The sequence below is a fragment of the Pseudorasbora parva genome, chromosome 6, assembly GCF_024679245.1.
Source record: "Pseudorasbora parva isolate DD20220531a chromosome 6, ASM2467924v1, whole genome shotgun sequence".
NCBI lineage: Eukaryota > Metazoa > Chordata > Actinopteri > Cypriniformes > Gobionidae > Pseudorasbora > Pseudorasbora parva.
In genome coordinates this window covers 47,892,254-47,908,016 of record NC_090177.1, presented here as the reverse complement: position 1 = coordinate 47,908,016, position 15,763 = coordinate 47,892,254, and the positions used below count along the sequence as shown (strand labels likewise).

The 15,763-nt window shown below is 46.2% G+C and overlaps 2 non-coding genes and 2 pseudogenes across 2 annotated transcripts; all 4 read right to left on the bottom strand.

Annotated features, from left to right (window-relative positions):
* Positions 1-4,989: 4,989 nt before the first annotated feature.
* LOC137080319 (U1 spliceosomal RNA) lies at positions 4,990-5,153 on the bottom strand. The gene has a single exon (XR_010906172.1). It is a non-coding gene; the product is annotated as a U1 spliceosomal RNA (small nuclear RNA).
* Positions 5,154-5,619: 466 nt separating this feature from the next.
* LOC137080097 (U2 spliceosomal RNA) lies at positions 5,620-5,795 on the bottom strand (annotated as a pseudogene).
* Positions 5,796-12,271: 6,476 nt separating this feature from the next.
* On the bottom strand, positions 12,272-12,435 carry LOC137080318 (U1 spliceosomal RNA). The gene has a single exon (XR_010906171.1). It is a non-coding gene; the product is annotated as a U1 spliceosomal RNA (small nuclear RNA).
* A 462-nt stretch (positions 12,436-12,897) lies between these two features.
* Positions 12,898-13,078, bottom strand: LOC137080106 (U2 spliceosomal RNA; annotated as a pseudogene).
* Positions 13,079-15,763: the final 2,685 nt, after the last annotated feature.

The window sequence follows — 15,763 nt, the reverse complement described above, 5'->3', positions numbered from 1 at the left end:
AACCCCAGTCTTTGCCTAACTTTCCCTAAGATGTCAGTCCAGTTTCCCCGTCCTCCACCCTCTCTGTCAAATTTTACACCTAAAACTTTCAAATCATTGTCTTTAAAATCCAGATCCAGTTCACCTGTGTCGACGTCCCCCCACGGCCCGAAGAGCTGGGCCTCGGACTTGTTCCTGTTGAGCTTGGCGCCCGAGGCCCGACCGTACCAGTCAGTCAAGTCCATTGCTCTTCGTACCGATAAAAGGTCAGTCGCTAAAAGTGTTACATCGTCCATATATAAAACACAGGTCGCCGTCAGTCCACCAGTCCCTGGGACGTCAAGTCCTTTAATCCATTTATCCCTTCTCAAGATTTGTGCCAGTGGCTCAATGCATGCCACATACAGAAGGGGAGATAAAGGACACCCCTGACGAACACCGCTGTGGATATTTACAGCTTTGGACAAATGCCCGTTAACCAATATCCTGCTGACCAGACCATTGTAAAGCAGTCCCACCCAGGCTATAAACCTCCCTGGAAACCCCATTTTCTCCAGTACCTTAAAAAGGAACTGGTGCGAGATGCGGTCAAAAGCTTTTTCAAAATCTAAATTTAGGACTACTAGCCGAATGTTTCTGTCTCTCGCATAACAGATGGCGTCTCTAATCAGTACCAGGCTGTCCGTGATCTTCCTTCCGGGCACAGCGCATGCTTGATCCAGGTGGATTACGTCCTCTAAAACAGTCGACATGCGCATGGATAAAATTTTGCTAAAAATCTTACAATCAAAATTTAAAAGTGTGATTGGTCGCCAATTCCGTAAGTCAGTCTTGTCTCCTTTTTTTTGTAGTAAAGAAACTATCCCTATTCTAAAGCTGTCTGGAAGTCTGTCTAGAGTCTCAAATTCCTTAAAAACAGTCAGTAAATCATGTACTAAAATGTCCCAGAAAGTCAAATAAAACTCAAAGGGAAGTCCATCCATGCCTGGGGACTTCCCCTTTTTAAAACCTTTTAAAGATTTTTGCATTTCTAAAATAGTAAAATCCTGGGATAAAAGCACATCTGGACTCTTAACCTTTTTGTCTAAAAAACTTAAAACTTCCTCTAGGATGTCACTGTGTACCTCTTTTTGACTATATAAATTACCATAAAAATGTTCAATTTCCCCCAAAATCTCTTCAATGGTATTTACCTCCCTCCCGCTAAAAGTTTTTAAAGTGGTCATTGACCCTCCCCGTGCAATAGTCTTTTTAAAAAAATATCTAGTACACTTCTCCCCTTCTTCTATCTCTTTCTCCTTACATCTTAAAATGACACCTTTGCCTCGAGCTTCAGACAAAACTGACATTTCTTTTTTTATTTCTTTTATTTCTTCTGTAAAATCCATTCCACTATTTAAAAGGTTAAAATATCTCTGCAGTCTTTTTTGCAGCCCCATCATGCGTCTTTTTTCTTTATTCTTTTTTTTCTTTCCTATTTTTCTAAAAAAATGTCCTGTCCTTTGTTTCACCATCTCCCACCACTGTGCTCGTGAGTCGAAAAAGTCTTGGAGGGTCTGCCATTCACTGAACTGCTCCCTATACTCTCGAACCACTTCCTCATCTTCTAATAGGGAGCAGTTCAGCTTCCACAGCCCTCCCCCTACTGTCACACCCGTGGGTAGTGAAAGGGTGCAGGTGACCATCATGTGGTCAGTGAAGAAAAGGGGGGTCAATGTTGCATCGGTTGGCGGGCAGTCCCTTGTAAAAATATAGTCGATACGAGAGGCTCTGGCACCATCACCACTGAACCAGGTGAAGCCCTCCTCTCTCTGATGCATTATTTTAAAACAGTCGACTAACTTAAAATCTTTGACCAATTTATTTAATAAAACCGATGTCTTGTCGACCTTAAAATCCTCTCCTACCCTTTTCCTATCTTTTTTTGTTAAAACACAATTAAAATCACCTGCTACCACTAGGGGAGCCCTACCTAACATGTGGGGCTGCAAATCTTCTAAAAGCTTGTATCTCTCATTTTTTTCTGTAAAACCATACACATTTAAAACATTAAAATCCTTACCTAAAAACGTCAGATTAACTAAAATTGCCCGCCCATCCCTCACCACAGTGCTGCCCTTCACCAAGATGTTGGGATTTTTTATTAAAATAGCAACACCGTCGTTTTTGTTAAAATTGGATCCACTCCAAATGGAAGGTCCTGGGGTCCAAAGCTCCTGCCATCTCCTGTAGTTTGTTAAAAAAGGCAGAGCACACTCTTGCAATAAATAAATGTCTGACTTAAAATTAGTTAAATTTGATAAAATATTCTGTGCTCGAAGAGGAGACCTCACACTTCTCACATTGATAGTAGAGATAGTGAGGGCCATGAGCAGTATGGTTAAAAATACAAGCATTTAAAAGAAAAAAAGACTACAGAAAGTTACATTAAAATCATGTTATTTCCTGTGGCATTTGCATCTCCTTTTCCCCAGAAGGACTGGGATCAGGAGGGCAAATGCTCGCCACTTCAGAATCCACAGAGAAAATCTCTTGTGGCTCTTTAGGTGACGATGATCTCAGCTTGATATGCAGAAAAGAAACTTCATTGGGAGAGCCTGCGGGCCACATACGGTCTAGATCTTCCGAAGTGGAACTATCTAGCCGATGCGCTGCCCGCAGCCTTTTCTCCTCTGTTTGTGACAGAGGAGATCTCGCAGTCCTTTTTTGCACTTGAGCATTGGGGAGTGAACAATCCGTTTCGCTCTCACTATCCACCTCTGAAACAGTATATAAGGAGGAAGTTGTTCCATCCTCTTCCTCTTCCTCCTCCATATCCTTTTCAATTTCATCTTGTTGGGTAACAACTTCCTCCCTTGGTTTAAAACTTGGCTCCGCCCCTGTGGCCGCCCCACTTCCTCTTTCTTGTCCAATGCCTGAGGATGGCTGAGAATTTAAAATTCCCGCCAAATCCTCAGGCTCCACCTCTTCCCTTTGTTCTTCCATTTGCTCTTGTTGTGGGGCGGCCATTTTGTTACTTTTCAGTTTGTTGGCAAAGCTTTTAGGGCAATCTCTGTAGAAATGGTTGGTTTCCCCACAGAGGTTGCACCGTCTGCCATTGGTACATTCTTCAAAGATATGACCAATTTCTCTACATTTCCCACAAACAATTTCTTGGCATGCTTCAGCAAGGTGTCCCATTTTCCCACACTTCCTGCACAATTTGGGCATTCCCTGGTAGTGAATGTAGCCACGGTTCTCTCCCAACACAATCATTGAGGGTAAATGACTTAGACCCTGGAATCCGCTTGGATCTTCCCACTGTTTAATGGGAACTCTCCAAGCGCAATTCCAGATTCCGTCCTCGTCAAGCACCCTGACCGGCTGACTTCGAACCGTGCAAAATCTACCCAGCCATACAACAATATCATCTCCACTCACTGTTTCATTGAACATTCTAACAATAACTGTTTTAAGGGAATTGTCAGAAAGCTTCTCAACATTGAACATGGAAAACTGGGTCTTACATTCCGCAAATCGTTGCCAGAAATCTTGTAACAGGGAAGCGGATCTAAAACTTACATCAAAACCCTTGTTCAGTGGCAGACTCATTAAACAGTTCAATTCAGTTGCTTTAAAATTGAGAGCTTTCTGGATTAGCTTCCTGGAGAAGTCCAGCCGTGACATCCCCAGGAGCTTACCATTTGCCTCTTTGAATAAAAAGCGAACGCTGTGGTGCCTCCGCATGCCGGCACGAGCAGCCGACATGGTAGAGGCACCAACAGCTCCTAAAAGCAAAAACCTTAAAAGAATTAACAATAAATAACTAAAACACAAAAAATACTAAAATCTTACCTTAAAATTTCTTGAACCAGCAAGACGTTGCTTAAAAGGGGTTTTCCAATGTACCTCCTGGAAGTTGGAGGCCTGTGTTATCAAAAAACCCAAGCCGGGAAACCTCCAAGAGGCGATCGCAGTCTCAACCTTCTGACAAGACACTTGATCTTAGCCAAAAGGCCGAGAAGCGATGACACAATGACGCAGCGGCAGGGGAGCCGGCAAAGGCGACGCCCATCTGGGAAGCGGTGAGGGGGGGAGGGTTGGCAAAGGCCTTACGTCGTAGAGACCTGAAACTTTGAGGGATGGTACTAGCCACTCGCTCTACAACATCACCAAGGCTGGCCCCCCGATGGGCCCGGCACGAAATGGCTCGTAGCTCCCAAACCGCACGCCGCAGAACCAAGTGTCTTATATCATCGGAATCCTTGGCTCGAGCCGAGCGAGACGCATGCCTCGGATTCGAAGGTTGCGCTGGCGAAATTTTCGGGTATTTGGGATTTTGTGAAAAACCTACTTTTGCACACTAGTCCTAGGTCTTTTGCCCGATCTGGCCCAAACCAGTGCAGAAAGATTCTCTGGAGTCTGACTGTCCGTCCAGATCGGAAAAAAAGTGGGAATTTCGATTCAGCTTGGCAGGCCGAAACCTACGGGCTGGGCGAGGCGGGGTCTGCTAGAACGGCTATAGCTCTTGGACGGAACGAGACAATTTCACCCAAGCTGGTACACCCGTGCACGGGCTCAGTCTGGGGTCAGGCGAGAAAGGACGCGGTGAATGGCCACCTAGTGGCGCTTTAAAATGAAAAAGCAACAACATGAGAGCGGCTATAGGCGAACGTATGTCGCGTGCTTTTTCACAGCACGCGCACGAGACAGTCGTACCATACGACAGAAAACCTCCATCCGAACAACTTTGCCTTTGGGACCACTGCTGTCAATCAACTCGTCCGTTGAATATCAAAGTTTGTGGGAAAAACCACATTCGGCAAACCGGTCGCAGGTTTCGACAACCTCGATGAAAACAAACGCAGTTCAGTTCTCTGAACTCTCCGGGTCACTGGCTGACACAGCAGAAAGAGACAGAAACATAACAAAACTGGTGCAACTTCACCCTTTGGGGCAGTGGGCGGCGCCACAAGCGTCAAGAACCGCACGCTTTTTCCCTCCACGCTATCTGCTTTTAACCAGTGTGTACAGGGGAGAGCGCGAACGCAGTCCCCCACTACCATAAATTATGCAGTCGAGATTCCCACATTTGGGGAATTCGCAGGGGTCAGCACAACCGGAGTGCAATGGCCGAGCCTCGCCCTGGGTGAACCACCTTCCTGATCATGGTGTCTCCCCTGCCAGGTAAGTATGAGTTGCCTGGCCTCCAGGCAGAGGCCCCCTATCCCCCTTCGCCATCCTCAAACACGGTGACCTTCCCCTCCCCCAAGAAAAGGAAGGACGGGGCACCTTCCATTGCTTGACTGCTGCGTGCGTGCGTGCGTGACCTTGATTTGAATCAGGTGTCCCTAATCCATCCAACACAAACCCCTGATTCGACTCATCAGCTCGTTGGTAAAGACTCTCAAATAAGAGGGACATCAAAAAACGTGCTGTGACGGTGATGAGTCAGCCGGCCGGCAACCGACGCTTTTGTTCTTCTTTTTTCCCTATGCTCATATGACCGCAGCTTGCTGCTTTCTCTGTGGCACGGTCATCGTTGCGTCACCTCATCGTCATTCTGTATGCGCTTCCTGCGTATTTCTGTATTCTCTGACAAAATTCCAGTGGTGTTGTTGGTTCTTCTATTAGTCACAACAATTCGCAGTCCCCAAAAAGGGGAAGCACACCGTTCCTGGAGGCACTGCAATACCAGGTCGATGCGTGGAGTGGACGGAGCAAGCCCCGGTTCCGGCTCCATGTGCCAAAAATCAATTTAATATGCAGTCCCCGGATAGGGGACGTATCAGATATTAAACTGATAAGAACAGATTTTTTCTTTCGAAAAAAGTTTTATTGTCACACATTTCTTTTTTCCATTCAAACCTCACAGTTCCTTTCATTTTAAACATACATGTTTACACAGATTAAAACCAACAGTTTTGCATTCTTAGTTAAAATCAGTCAGTGTAGTGTGTTGTGTAAAGTCCATGTATGCAAGTCAGTGTGGTGTTAGAAAAAAGGATAAAAGTATAAATAGCAAATAAATACAAGCTAGTTAAAACACAATATCCTTCTGTTAAAAATCTTCTGTTGTGCAGGATCGGGGGTGAGTCCCTATCAAGAAAGTCCATTCACTCCAGATCTCCAGAACAGGCTCAGGACTCCCCGCTTCAAGGGCCCAGCGGAAAGCCCCTCTCCTCCGGCCCGCTGGCCCGCTGTTCCCGTAGCCAGAGTGGTGAGGGTGCATCTACGGGCGGCCAAGGTCGGTGGTGGCCGGGACCTTCTCGTGCAGCCTCGGCCCCCCCATCCGAATGACGACATGCGGCCCTCCCTGCAGTGTTGATCTTATGTTTTGCTCGCTCACGTGGAGGGGGACCGTCATGCGTTTCCCCACCAGCAGGTTTCTGGTGACCCAGATGGCATCCTTTATAACGTTGAGGGCGAGCCAGAGCGAGGCAAATTTTTGCGATGTTTGGGCTTTTATGCCCTGACCCACCCCCAGGATGGCGAGCTTGTAGTCCACCTGGGCCCCACCCGCTGGCAGGCACGGGAAAAACAGGGGGCCGGCCCTGGCCCACAGGTCCCGCGCAGCACCGCACTCCCAGAGCAGGTGGTGGACGGTCTCCGGGTGGTTGCACCCGGACCGTGGGCAGATGGAGTTTTTGGCCATGCCTCTGGAGTGCATAACCGCCCTGACCGGGAGGATCTCATGAGCCACCATCCACGATAAGTCCTTGTGCCTGTTCTGGAGAGCTGGGTGGGCTGCGTTCCTCCAAACATCTTTGGCCTCACTTAATGTGAGGCCTGGGACTGGACTCACCATTTCCCGGTCCTGCACAAGAGAGATGAGAGATTTGTGGTTGGTTAAAATGGTGACGTCACTTATTTCTAAAAGGTATTTCTTTAAAAATTTCTTGATAAAAATATACTCTTTTGGTAAATTAAAAGACACAGGAGTTTTCAAATCAATTGGTAAAATCTTTAGGCTTCTTAGGTAGGACCCCATCCAGAAACGAGCCATGGCCGCTGTTTTATTCTCTCTGGATGGGGTCAGTGCGTATCCGATGTGGAGGGCGGTAAAGCGGCTGCCTAAAAACAAGTGGGGGTCTGGGAGGCCTTTCCCGCCATTTTCTTTTCTTTTTTTAACGACCTCCCTTTTTAATCGTTCCCACTTGGACCCCCACAGGAAATAAAATACCGCCCTCTCCACGTTTGCCAGGAATCTTCTTGGGGGACTAAAAACAGAACAGACAAGTAAAATTAGTGGTAAAATTACAGCTTTAAAAACTAAAACCTTCCCTTCCATTGTCATCTGTCTGAGTCCCCAAAACCCCAGTCTTTGCCTAACTTTCCCTAAGATGTCAGTCCAGTTTCCCCGTCCTCCACCCTCTCTGTCAAATTTTACACCTAAAACTTTCAAATCATTGTCTTTAAAATCCAGATCCAGTTCACCTGTGTCGACGTCCCCCCACGGCCCGAAGAGCTGGGCCTCGGACTTGTTCCTGTTGAGCTTGGCGCCCGAGGCCCGACCGTACCAGTCAGTCAAGTCCATTGCTCTTCGTACCGATAAAAGGTCAGTCGCTAAAAGTGTTACATCGTCCATATATAAAACACAGGTCGCCGTCAGTCCACCAGTCCCTGGGACGTCAAGTCCTTTAATCCATTTATCCCTTCTCAAGATTTGTGCCAGTGGCTCAATGCATGCCACATACAGAAGGGGAGATAAAGGACACCCCTGACGAACACCGCTGTGGATATTTACAGCTTTGGACAAATGCCCGTTAACCAATATCCTGCTGACCAGACCATTGTAAAGCAGTCCCACCCAGGCTATAAACCTCCCTGGAAACCCCATTTTCTCCAGTACCTTAAAAAGGAACTGGTGCGAGATGCGGTCAAAAGCTTTTTCAAAATCTAAATTTAGGACTACTAGCCGAATGTTTCTGTCTCTCGCATAACAGATGGCGTCTCTAATCAGTACCAGGCTGTCCGTGATCTTCCTTCCGGGCACAGCGCATGCTTGATCCAGGTGGATTACGTCCTCTAAAACAGTCGACATGCGCATGGATAAAATTTTGCTAAAAATCTTACAATCAAAATTTAAAAGTGTGATTGGTCGCCAATTCCGTAAGTCAGTCTTGTCTCCTTTTTTTTGTAGTAAAGAAACTATCCCTATTCTAAAGCTGTCTGGAAGTCTGTCTAGAGTCTCAAATTCCTTAAAAACAGTCAGTAAATCATGTACTAAAATGTCCCAGAAAGTCAAATAAAACTCAAAGGGAAGTCCATCCATGCCTGGGGACTTCCCCTTTTTAAAACCTTTTAAAGATTTTTGCATTTCTAAAATAGTAAAATCCTGGGATAAAAGCACATCTGGACTCTTAACCTTTTTGTCTAAAAAACTTAAAACTTCCTCTAGGATGTCACTGTGTACCTCTTTTTGACTATATAAATTACCATAAAAATGTTCAATTTCCCCCAAAATCTCTTCAATGGTATTTACCTCCCTCCCGCTAAAAGTTTTTAAAGTGGTCATTGACCCTCCCCGTGCAATAGTCTTTTTAAAAAAATATCTAGTACACTTCTCCCCTTCTTCTATCTCTTTCTCCTTACATCTTAAAATGACACCTTTGCCTCGAGCTTCAGACAAAACTGACATTTCTTTTTTTATTTCTTTTATTTCTTCTGTAAAATCCATTCCACTATTTAAAAGGTTAAAATATCTCTGCAGTCTTTTTTGCAGCCCCATCATGCGTCTTTTTTCTTTATTCTTTTTTTTCTTTCCTATTTTTCTAAAAAAATGTCCTGTCCTTTGTTTCACCATCTCCCACCACTGTGCTCGTGAGTCGAAAAAGTCTTGGAGGGTCTGCCATTCACTGAACTGCTCCCTATACTCTCGAACCACTTCCTCATCTTCTAATAGGGAGCAGTTCAGCTTCCACAGCCCTCCCCCTACTGTCACACCCGTGGGTAGTGAAAGGGTGCAGGTGACCATCATGTGGTCAGTGAAGAAAAGGGGGGTCAATGTTGCATCGGTTGGCGGGCAGTCCCTTGTAAAAATATAGTCGATACGAGAGGCTCTGGCACCATCACCACTGAACCAGGTGAAGCCCTCCTCTCTCTGATGCATTATTTTAAAACAGTCGACTAACTTAAAATCTTTGACCAATTTATTTAATAAAACCGATGTCTTGTCGACCTTAAAATCCTCTCCTACCCTTTTCCTATCTTTTTTTGTTAAAACACAATTAAAATCACCTGCTACCACTAGGGGAGCCCTACCTAACATGTGGGGCTGCAAATCTTCTAAAAGCTTGTATCTCTCATTTTTTTCTGTAAAACCATACACATTTAAAACATTAAAATCCTTACCTAAAAACGTCAGATTAACTAAAATTGCCCGCCCATCCCTCACCACAGTGCTGCCCTTCACCAAGATGTTGGGATTTTTTATTAAAATAGCAACACCGTCGTTTTTGTTAAAATTGGATCCACTCCAAATGGAAGGTCCTGGGGTCCAAAGCTCCTGCCATCTCCTGTAGTTTGTTAAAAAAGGCAGAGCACACTCTTGCAATAAATAAATGTCTGACTTAAAATTAGTTAAATTTGATAAAATATTCTGTGCTCGAAGAGGAGACCTCACACTTCTCACATTGATAGTAGAGATAGTGAGGGCCATGAGCAGTATGGTTAAAAATACAAGCATTTAAAAGAAAAAAAGACTACAGAAAGTTACATTAAAATCATGTTATTTCCTGTGGCATTTGCATCTCCTTTTCCCCAGAAGGACTGGGATCAGGAGGGCAAATGCTCGCCACTTCAGAATCCACAGAGAAAATCTCTTGTGGCTCTTTAGGTGACGATGATCTCAGCTTGATATGCAGAAAAGAAACTTCATTGGGAGAGCCTGCGGGCCACATACGGTCTAGATCTTCCGAAGTGGAACTATCTAGCCGATGCGCTGCCCGCAGCCTTTTCTCCTCTGTTTGTGACAGAGGAGATCTCGCAGTCCTTTTTTGCACTTGAGCATTGGGGAGTGAACAATCCGTTTCGCTCTCACTATCCACCTCTGAAACAGTATATAAGGAGGAAGTTGTTCCATCCTCTTCCTCTTCCTCCTCCATATCCTTTTCAATTTCATCTTGTTGGGTAACAACTTCCTCCCTTGGTTTAAAACTTGGCTCCGCCCCTGTGGCCGCCCCACTTCCTCTTTCTTGTCCAATGCCTGAGGATGGCTGAGAATTTAAAATTCCCGCCAAATCCTCAGGCTCCACCTCTTCCCTTTGTTCTTCCATTTGCTCTTGTTGTGGGGCGGCCATTTTGTTACTTTTCAGTTTGTTGGCAAAGCTTTTAGGGCAATCTCTGTAGAAATGGTTGGTTTCCCCACAGAGGTTGCACCGTCTGCCATTGGTACATTCTTCAAAGATATGACCAATTTCTCTACATTTCCCACAAACAATTTCTTGGCATGCTTCAGCAAGGTGTCCCATTTTCCCACACTTCCTGCACAATTTGGGCATTCCCTGGTAGTGAATGTAGCCACGGTTCTCTCCCAACACAATCATTGAGGGTAAATGACTTAGACCCTGGAATCCGCTTGGATCTTCCCACTGTTTAATGGGAACTCTCCAAGCGCAATTCCAGATTCCGTCCTCGTCAAGCACCCTGACCGGCTGACTTCGAACCGTGCAAAATCTACCCAGCCATACAACAATATCATCTCCACTCACTGTTTCATTGAACATTCTAACAATAACTGTTTTAAGGGAATTGTCAGAAAGCTTCTCAACATTGAACATGGAAAACTGGGTCTTACATTCCGCAAATCGTTGCCAGAAATCTTGTAACAGGGAAGCGGATCTAAAACTTACATCAAAACCCTTGTTCAGTGGCAGACTCATTAAACAGTTCAATTCAGTTGCTTTAAAATTGAGAGCTTTCTGGATTAGCTTCCTGGAGAAGTCCAGCCGTGACATCCCCAGGAGCTTACCATTTGCCTCTTTGAATAAAAAGCGAACGCTGTGGTGCCTCCGCATGCCGGCACGAGCAGCCGACATGGTAGAGGCACCAACAGCTCCTAAAAGCAAAAACCTTAAAAGAATTAACAATAAATAACTAAAACACAAAAAATACTAAAATCTTACCTTAAAATTTCTTGAACCAGCAAGACGTTGCTTAAAAGGGGTTTTCCAATGTACCTCCTGGAAGTTGGAGGCCTGTGTTATCAAAAAACCCAAGCCGGGAAACCTCCAAGAGGCGATCGCAGTCTCAACCTTCTGACAAGACACTTGATCTTAGCCAAAAGGCCGAGAAGCGATGACACAATGACGCAGCGGCAGGGGAGCCGGCAAAGGCGACGCCCATCTGGGAAGCGGTGAGGGGGGGAGGGTTGGCAAAGGCCTTACGTCGTAGAGACCTGAAACTTTGAGGGATGGTACTAGCCACTCGCTCTACAACATCACCAAGGCTGGCCCCCCGATGGGCCCGGCACGAAATGGCTCGTAGCTCCCAAACCGCACGCCGCAGAACCAAGTGTCTTATATCATCGGAATCCTTGGCTCGAGCCGAGCGAGACGCATGCCTCGGATTCGAAGGTTGCGCTGGCGAAATTTTCGGGTATTTGGGATTTTGTGAAAAACCTACTTTTGCACACTAGTCCTAGGTCTTTTGCCCGATCTGGCCCAAACCAGTGCAGAAAGATTCTCTGGAGTCTGACTGTCCGTCCAGATCGGAAAAAAAGTGGGAATTTCGATTCAGCTTGGCGGCGGCAGGCCGAAACCTACGGGCTGGGCGAGGCGGGGTCTGCTAGAACGGCTATAGCTCTTGGACGGAACGAGACAATTTCACCCAAGCCAAGCCGGTACACCCGTGCACGGGCTCAGTCTGGGGTCAGGCGAGAAAGGACGCGGTGAATGGCCACCTAGTGGCGCTTTAAAATGAAAAAGCAACAACATGAGAGCGGCTATAGGCGAACGTATGTCGCGTGCTTTTTCACAGCACGCGCACGAGACAGTCGTACCATACGACAGAAAACCTCCATCCGAACAACTTTGCCTTTGGGACCACTGCTGTCAATCAACTCGTCCGTTGAATATCAAAGTTTGTGGGAAAAACCACATTCGGCAAACCGGTCGCAGGTTTCGACAACCTCGATGAAAACAAACGCAGTTCAGTTCTCTGAACTCTCCGGGTCACTGGCTGACACAGCAGAAAGAGACAGAAACATAACAAAACTGGTGCAACTTCACCCTTTGGGGCAGTGGGCGGCGCCACAAGCGTCAAGAACCGCACGCTTTTTCCCTCCACGCTATCTGCTTTTAACCAGTGTGTACAGGGGAGAGCGCGAACGCAGTCCCCCACTACCATAAATTATGCAGTCGAGATTCCCACATTTGGGGAATTCGCAGGGGTCAGCACAACCGGAGTGCAATGGCCGAGCCTCGCCCTGGGTGAACCACCTTCCTGATCATGGTGTCTCCCCTGCCAGGTAAGTATGAGTTGCCTGGCCTCCAGGCAGAGGCGCCCTATCCCCCTTCGCCATCCTCAAACACGGTGACCTTCCCCTCCCCCAAGAAAAGGAAGGACGGGGCACCTTCCATTGCTTGACTGCTGCGTGCGTGCGTGACCTTGATTTGAATCAGGTGTCCCTAATCCATCCAACACAAACCCCTGATTCGACTCATCAGCTCGTTGGTAAAGACTCTCAAATAAGAGGGACATCAAAAAACGTGCTGTGACGGTGATGAGTCAGCCGGCCGGCAACCGACGCTTTTGTTCTTCTTTTTTCCCTATGCTCATATGACCGCAGCTTGCTGCTTTCTCTGTGGCACGGTCATCGTTGCGTCACCTCATCGTCATTCTGTATGCGCTTCCTGCGTATTTCTGTATTCTCTGACAAAATTCCAGTGGTGTTGTTGGTTCTTCTATTAGTCACAACAATTCGCAGTCCCCAAAAAGGGGAAGCACACCGTTCCTGGAGGCACTGGAATACCAGGTCGATGCGTGGAGTGGACGGAGCAAGCCCCGGTTCCGGCTCCATGTGCCAAAAATCAATTTAATATGCAGTCCCCGGATAGGGGACGTATCAGATATTAAACTGATAAGAACAGATTTTTTTTTTTTTCTTTCGAAAAGTTTTATTGTTACATTTTTTCATATTGATTTCAATTCATTTTCATATTTATGCCACACATTTCTTTTTTTCTTGTTTTAAAAAATAAAAATACATAGTTACACCGATTAAAACACAAGACAATATTTTGTTAAAATCAGTTGATGTGTTGTGTAAAAGTCCATGTATGTCAGTGTGGTGTTAAAAGAGGGATAAAATGAATGAAAACAATAAATATATTCATGATAAAACAGACTAAAACGTGACAATTAAAACTTCATCTCTTGTAAAGGATCGAGGGTGAGCCCCTAAAAAACATGTCCATTCACTCCAGTTCTCCAGAACAGGCTCAAGACTCCTCGCTTCCAGAGCCCAGCGGAGATCCCCTCTCCTCCGGCCCGCTGGCCCGCTGTTCCCGTAGCCAGAGTGGTGAGGGTGCATCTACGGGCGGCCAAGGTCGGTGGTGGCCGGGACCTTCTCGTGTGGCCTCGGCCCCCCCATCCGAATAACGACGTGCGGCCCACCCTGCAGCGCTGATCTTATCCTCTGCTCGCTCGCGTGGAGGGGGACCGTCACGCGTTTCCCCACCAGCAGGTTTCTGGTGACCCAGATGGCATCCTTTATCAGGTTAAGGGTGAGCCAGAGCGATGCAAATTCTTGTGTTGTTAGGGCTTTTAGGCCCTGACCCACCCCTAGGATGGCGAGCTTGTAATCCACCTGGGCCCCACCCGCTGGCAGGCACGGGAAAAACAGGGGGCCGGCCCTGGCCCACAGGTCCCGCGCAGCACCGCACTCCCAGAGCAGATGGTAGACGGTCTCCGGGGATTTACACCCGGACCGTGGGCAGGTGGGATTTTTGGCCATGCCTCTGGAGTGCATAACCGCCCTGACCGGGAGGATCTCATGAGCCACCATCCACGCCAAGTCCTTAAGCCTGTTCTGGAGAGCTGGGTGGGCAACGTTCCTCCAAACTTCTTTGGCCTCACTTGGCGTGAGGCCTGGAACTGGGCTCACCTTTTCTCGATCCTGCACAAGAGAGATAAGAGACTTATGGTTAGTTAAAATCGTCACATCTTCTGTTTCTAAAAAGTGTTTCTTTAAAAATGTCTTGATAAAACAGTAATGTTTCGGGAGATTAAAAGACACTGGGGTTTTTAAATCAACTGCTAAAATCTTTAAAGTTCTTAAATAGGACCCCATCCAGAATCGAGCCATGGCTGCTGTCTTGTTTTCTCTGGATGGGGTCAAAGCATATTTGATGTGCAGTGCGGTAAAACGGCTGGTTAAAAACAGGTGGGGGTCTGGGAGGCCCTTCCCACCATTCTCTTTTCTCTTCTTTACCACCTCTCTTTTAAGTCTCTCCCATTTGGACCCCCAGAAGAAATAAAAGACCGCCCTCTCCACACCTAAAATAAAAGATCTGGGGGGAATAAAAACAGAACACAACAATAAGAACAAAGGTAAGATCACTGCTTTATATATTAAAACCTTGCCTTCAAGTGTCAAAGTCCTCAGTCCCCAAAACCCCAATCTTTTCCTGACTTTCCCTAATGCGTCAGCCCAATTGTTCTGTCCACCTCCCTCTTTGTCAAATTTAATACCTAAAACCTTAATATCAGTTTGTTTAAAATTTACGTCCAGTCTTCCTATGTCTACGTCCCCCCACGGCCCGAAGAGCTGGGCCTCGGACTTATTCCTGTTTAGTCTGGCGCCCGAGGCCCGACCGTACCAGTCAGTCAAGTCCATTGCTCTTCGTACAGATAAAACGTCAGTAGCTAAAAGGGTTACGTCGTCCATATATAAAACACAGGTCGCTGTCAGTCCTCCAGTCCCAGGTATGTCCAGTCCATTGATCCATTTATCCCTTCTCAAGAGTTGTGCCAATGGCTCAATACAGGCCACATACAAGAGTGGGGATAACGGACACCCTTGACGAACGCCACTGCGAACATTTATCGCTTTTGTCAAGTTCCCATTTACCATAATTCTGCTGGATATATCTCTGTATAGCAGTCCCACCCATGCTAAAAACCTCCCAGGGAACCCCATTTTTTGCAATACCTTAAAAAGGTATTGGTGCGAGACCCGATCAAAGGCTTTTTCAAAATCTAGATTTAGGACTACTAGCCGAATATTTCTGTCTCTCGCAAAACAGATAGCATCTCTAATCAATATCAGGCTGTCCGTGATCTTTCTCCCGGGCACCGCACAAGCTTGATCCGGGTGGATCACGTCCTCTAAAACTTGCGACATCCGTCCAGATAATAATTTACTAAAAAGAGTGATCGGTCGCCAATTTTTTAAGTCTGTCTTGTCGTCTATTTTATGTAAGAGTGTCACTATCCCTGTTCTAAAACTGTCCGGGAGTCTGTCGTGTCTATCAAATTCTTTAAAAACCGTCAACAGTTCGTGCACTAAAATGTCCCAAAATTTGTCATAAAATTCTACGGGAAGTCCATCAATTCCTGGGGACTTCCCCTTCTTAAAACTCTTTAAAACTTTCGTCATTTCTAGGACATTAAAATCTATAGTTAAAAAGTCAGCATTTTCATTTATCTTATTTTCCAGGGTACTTAAAACTTCATCCATGATTGCAGCTTGCACTTTCTTTTCCTCATATAGGCTCCCATAAAAATTTTCCACCACTCTTCCAATTTCTTTTGTGTTTTTAACCTCCCCTCCTTTTGTTTTTAATTTTGTCATGGTTCCTCC